The 6,374-nt window shown below is 33.6% G+C and overlaps 1 pseudogene; it reads left to right on the top strand.

Annotated features, from left to right (window-relative positions):
- Positions 1–5,308: 5,308 nt before the first annotated feature.
- Positions 5,309–6,033, top strand: LOC102844105 (annotated as a pseudogene).
- The last annotated feature ends 341 nt before the right edge of the window (positions 6,034–6,374 follow it).

The following is a 6,374-nucleotide window of genomic DNA, read 5'->3' as shown; positions in this document are numbered from 1 at the left end:
AACTGACCAAGGCCACCAGCTGTTCCCAAGGGTGAAGGATGGGCACTCTCCTTCCGTGTGATTAACTGCCTCTGAAAACCTGCTGGAAGGTCAACAATGGGGGTTGGTTTCGACTCTTCGGTACACAACAATAACATATGATGATGTTTGTTATAATAACATGGAAAATGTACCATAAGAATCTTCATAGGTACTTAATAGAGTTACTGTCTAAGAACATATTCTTGGATGGTGAATACAGCTTGCAAGTCACTTGAAAAGAATGAACTTCCTAGCTGGCTAAGTCAAGCAAATGAGCTTAGGGAATCAATACGGGGACAGATACAGTGGCTCACATAATACGATGTTGACTTCCTAATTAAAGGATTCACAACCACCCATTACTCCATTAGAATGGCATTTTTTAAATTTTTATTTTATTTCATTATTTTTTGTGCATACCGTCAAATCAGATCTGACTGACACAGGAGGAGATTGTTCCTCCTTCTCCAGCAGAGCATCTGGTGGATTTGAACCATGTACCTCTGAGATTGCAGTGCAGTTTCCTACCACTAGGCCAGCAGAGCTCGCCTATGATGGCATTTTTAAATGCTAAAGAGAAGAGCAAAGTTATAACACAAAATTAATCCGTGAATAATCAAGGAATATGAACAGAAAAAAGTTCATTATTTCCTGAAAAATGTGAATTTTTCAAATGTAATGTAAATAAGAATAAAGATCAAAAAGAATCAATATCAGAGTAAGTATGTTATTTAATGATATAGTTTAAAATTTAAGGGAGTAATCACTATCATTATGCATTCACATCACTGGAGGCTTATCACTCACACAGTGCCCTGTGCAATTGCGTTGACACGGATGTGATGCTGGATATTTTCTCTGGGATAGTTAAATACAATGGAATATGTATATTTATATATGAGAAATAAACAAGAGAATGAAACGAGTAGTTGAAATGTGGTTAAACTAGAATCAAGATTATGAACAAAGGAGTAAAAGAAGCAAAGTAATAGTTGTAATCTTAATTTCAGTATTAGGAATAGTAGCTGTCTAACAAAGTTTAAGGGCTAGAAAAGGCTTTCTTTAAAGAAAGAATTTTAAAAGAGGCTTCATGGGAGATAGGACTTCTAAACAGATTCTGTACTTAGCGTTATAATTTGTGACATTCAATCAGGCTGTATCAAAGTGTAAGTGATTTAGTAGGAGAATTCCAGGAGTTCTGTAAAGTACAGCAGTTCTTTCAAACTGAAAGAGTCACAGGCCACATCTGTAAATTATTGATTTAATATACCACATTGCTCTTTTGTGACCTATAAGAATTCATCACTTTCAAAAGTACCGAACTGGCTTTCTGAGAATAATTTATACATTATATAATAATTTTCATTATAGAGTATATTTGATAATAAATTATACATTGCACCAGTGAAGAGCTAGATTTGAAATGGCAAGTTGCTTAAGGCTGGGCTGCATGCATTATAAAATCTCTAAGTTATGTTCCTAGAAATCCAGGTAGTACTGCTTCCATATAGCTGGTATGGAATTGTTCTATTCCACTCAACGATAGAGTACCCACTGCTTCTTTTCTTTACTCTTCAACCTTATTCCCCCACCAAATGTAGCTCTATCCAAACCATAACTGGAAAGCTTTTTTCATTTGTTGACTATAATCTTAAAGTCTTGTTCTAGTCACATATTGTGATTTCTCTGGAAATACCACATCACTTTACTATACATCAAACAGCTCTTGGGGATAAAATAAGCATCTATTTAATAGTTAATGTATAGATACTTATAACTTACAATAATCAAGCTATACAAATTTAACTAGAAGAGGATTTTGAGAACTTAACAAACATAAAAAGAGAGAACAAGAACGTCATAAGAAATTAAACTACGTTGGGACCTCAGCTTACTCAGCGAGGATCTGCCTCAGATTAATAAATTGATAGCATGGATTTGCTACTGTGGGATGGTAAATGTGAGTTTTTCTTCCCTCAGCACAGTTAAGTGTAGCTCTCATATTGTGAAAAATCTCACTACTGAATGTTTTTAGTATTTTATATGTCAGATAATACGGTCCCTTAAGAGAAAGAAACTCTAATTCCTAGTAATCAAATATAGATTTTAAAAAAATAAAAACAACCAACATAGTACTAGATGGATTTATTGAGAGAGTATATGGATATTTTTACTCTATACTGACATACCAAATGAAATGTTTATGTTACATATTAATTATGGACCATTACTTTATAGTACCTTGGTTTCATAATCATAGTTCATTTTATTCAGTTGGTGTTTATGGAGTACTCACTGTGTTCTAGATGCTGCTCAGGAAAAATGGAGACAAATGATAACAGCAGTAATTAGAAAAATTGCTAGCAGTAGTATCTAATTGTACCAAGGCATACAGCTGAAATTTATTACAACAGCCCAAGTGAAATCTTTTTGGAATCTCTACTGTGAAAGTTTATGACAAGGAAAATAGAGAATCAGTATAAACAGTGAAGAAAGTAGAAACCAATATTTTATTGTAATCTGATATATCAGGCATCAGAGATAAGGGTCAGGAATAATAGCAATTTACAAACAGATTTCTGGAAATTATAAATCTCTAGAATCATTTGATTCTGGGTGGACACACAAAGTAGAACTCTTCAGTGCTGTAAATAATAGCTGTTTACTGTCACCAAGATGCATTTCGAATTATTGCCCAAGTGATAATACCTTTTTTTAATTCATAATTTTGCATTTCAGAGATCATGTTCAAAGAAATGCAGATCCTATGAGAGTTATCATAAGCAAAAAGTGTTCTCATAAAAGTTTGTGGAAAACAGCATAATATATGCCAAATGCTGTTTAACTTTCAAACATGCGCTCTAGCCAAGAATTCTGGGTTGGGTTTTGGTGGTTATATATATATATATAATCGCTCAGACTTACTTACATAGAACCATTTAGTCTTATCATTCATATGATTCACCAACACAATATTTTTTTTAAAAATATACATTTACAGAGCAGTTGTGAGTTTTGAAAGTATTACATAGGTTTTAATTAGGTTTTGAATTCTTATGCTTGAAACAAATCAGTCAACCTAGGATGTTAAATGAGACAAGATCAACAAGCATATGTCAAAAAACAAAAATAATTAAAAGATCCAAATTATTAGTTTGCTTTTACCTTCCTTCCATTTCTTTTTAACAGAGTAAAAAGCCTGAAGTGACTCTTTCTCAACTAGTTGATAAGATGAAAATGAGTGAAGACACTATGGAAAGGCCCTGGAAATCAATGCTAGGAGAATTAGTGAAATTGACCTAGCTTAGTCAGGATTGCATTTAGATTTTATTAATATAAAAGTACCATAATGGGTCATTATTTACAGGACAGTTAATAATCACTTAATTGCATTATTTAAAATTGCATAAAATTTTTCCGTGACTCCAGTATGCTATATTATTAACTATAAATTAGGTCAGGCAGTAGGCATTAACTGAAAAGGAAAGTGAAAATTACAAACAACATAATGTAAAGTAATACTTGTAACCATATTATGTGGTAACCTCTGAGCAATTAAAAGAAAAAAAAAAGACCATAATACAATCTTTGTATTTATAAAGGAAACTTCCAGCAAAAGCTGTCCCAGATGTCCATTATGCAACATAAAAGAGCAAACCAAATGTTGACTGTCAGGCGCGTGTTGATGTGGATTGCCAAATGGTCATGACTAAGTTACAGTCGAACTTGAGTTAGAAGCTTTTCTTTCTATTCCTACTTCCCAAATATAAAAATAAGTGCTTTGGCCATGTGCATTCTAATTATTTTCCTTTTGGAGCACTGCAAAAATCAGTAAGAAAGTTAATATAAAACATATGCTTCATTCTGGAATCATTCTCTCATCAGTGGCATTATCAGATGAATAAAGTTATCAGTGTGAAATAAGAATGCACCTGACGACATTAATTTCAAACAATAAGGAGTGATGAGAGCGATGCTGCTTTGCTTATTATCATCACTGTCAATTTGTTGTTTGTGTGGAATTCTAATTTTAGTGTGTTTCATCCTAACTTTTTATTACCCTTTTATATAACATTTTTGAAAAGGTAGAACACTCATTAGCCACCTTATGCAACATAGCATATTGCTTGTGGGGCGTAGGGGTGTGTGTGGCTATATTTTATATACTTTAGACAGCAACACATCAAAAGTTTTAACTTTTCAAACTTTTATATATTGTCTCAAGCTCCTTAATGTAGGTCTGCATCCATCTCTCTTTAAAAAGTAAATCTGGGTTAAAGTCTGATTAATCCCAATGTAAACCTAAAACCTATTTCTATCCAGTTCCCTTTAGCTCTTTTTTTCTGTACTTGAACTAAACTTCACTGCCATCAAGTCATTTCTGATTTGCAACTGACCATCCGTGGACTCTGTAAATTGTACACACATGAATTGTCCTTTCCCCAAGGAGCAGCTGATGGATTTAAACCACCAGAGGAATAGCTTTTGGATAGCAGCACAATTAGAATATCGGAAATCATTACACTTTTGTTCTTGATATTATTTTTTTTAAAGACTCTACGTCAATGATCTTGATTGTTTTCTTTGTAACAACCTTTTCCTCCATTTTAAACAAGGCAACATGAAATAACACACTTTTCCATATTCTCCAGCTACTATCTCCTTCCATTTATAATCAAGTTCATTATTATTATTTACTTTTCTTCTAAATCTCTTACTCTTCATCGAACTATTCTCTAGATTGCATCTCTCTACTCTAGTTCTGGAGTTTGTAAGTTTTGTCATATTATTAGCACACATTTCACCCTTTTGTTAAAGGTTTGGGACACTACTCACGTTGGAAGTAGCTCAATATCAGTAGGTTTGGTTTATAGCTCTTTGGAAAGTTTTCTTTTAATAGAAATTCTTTTTTCTGTTCTCCATCCCCAAAAGACTAATTGATATTTTTCTTATTGACTCTAAATATCTTTTTTTCCCTTTGATGTGCCCTGGAGTTTGTTCCAAATCATTGAAATGCTTTAGGATAGAGGTTGTAATGTTTACTGATGCAGACTGCCACATCTTTCTCTAGCAGGGCAGGTAGTAGTTTCAAACCACAAACCTTTTCATTAGCAGCCAAGTGTTTAACTACTGTGTCGTCTGCTTCCTTACTCATCTTCTCTTTATCTAATAATTTTTTTCCAATCCCTAGGAATTCCTTTTCTCATTTGTATGTGTTACGGGGTAATTTAATTCCATTTTAAAATATTTACTATCATGTGCATTTTATGAATATTGATGTGGAAAAATGGCTGTGTCCCGTTTGGCAGCATTTTGCCAAGGACTGTAAGCCAAAATAAAAGCTTCCACAGCATTAATAACTCTCAGACCCTTACCTTGAAGCCTTAGCTCAAGCTACAGTTTTGCGGTTTGATTTTTGCCTAAAAATGCATCAACTACATCTTTTCACCACCAGTGTGCTTTACTTCATATGATGTTGTCAAGGAAAAGAGTGGAAGAATTTTTTAATGGTCCCAAGAAGTGGGGAGAAGAAAAAGTAAAATCTGGAGCTTCATGGACATGTCAGAAATTAAAGAGCAAAAGTAATGAAGATTTACAAAGACTCTGGTATGTAGATTTACAGAGACTCTGGTATGTCCTTGATGAAAGAAAGAAATATATTCCTAGTACTAGAACAGGAAGCCAAGAGGCAGTTTACCAATGTCAAGTCCAGAGTGCTTAGAAAAGGTAGTAGATTCCATGGATAAATTAGACAATGTTGTCCAGCAAAGAGAAGATGCTCTAAGGCTTCTTTAGACTGGTCAAGAAAAAGCTAGACCTTGTGCTTGGAAAAGAGACATTTTCTGAAGAGTCATCTGGCACAAGTTCAAGCAGTGGCCTATGCTTTTGTACCTGAATAAAATACACAATTGGAAATGATTCTTTGCAATGCCCTATGTGGATCATTTTGTCAGACTGAGACTTGAGAAAAATGACCATGCTGCACCAAAGAAGAAAAAATTAATGAAATAGAAAAATGTCTTACGGAAAAGCTTTTACCTCCTTCTGCAGCCAGAAATCAAGTCTTGTTGAAGATGTCTGAACTCTTACCATTTTGTTTTTTTAGGCTAGTCAACCAAACAAAGAAAGTAAATATGTTAAGTAGTTTGTAAGAGATTTTTTCAATAAATGTTTATTCAATCATTCATAAAAAAGAGAATACACATTAAACATTTGATTAGGCAGTGTAATTAGTTAATCACATTACTCTGTGGGAGAAAGATCCTGGCAATTTGCTCTCCTAAATATTAGAGCCAAGCAAATTGATGGGGCATTTATAGCCCATCATTTAGATTTCTTTAAGTTGATAGTTA

Source organism: Elephantulus edwardii, unplaced genomic scaffold (genome assembly GCF_000299155.1).
Source record: "Elephantulus edwardii isolate Elephantulus edwardi_28Jun2011 unplaced genomic scaffold, EleEdw1.0 scaffold00114, whole genome shotgun sequence".
Classification (NCBI taxonomy): domain Eukaryota; kingdom Metazoa; phylum Chordata; class Mammalia; order Macroscelidea; family Macroscelididae; genus Elephantulus; species Elephantulus edwardii.
The sequence above is the reverse complement of the archived record's forward strand: the minus strand, read 5'-3'. Positions and strand labels throughout refer to the sequence as shown.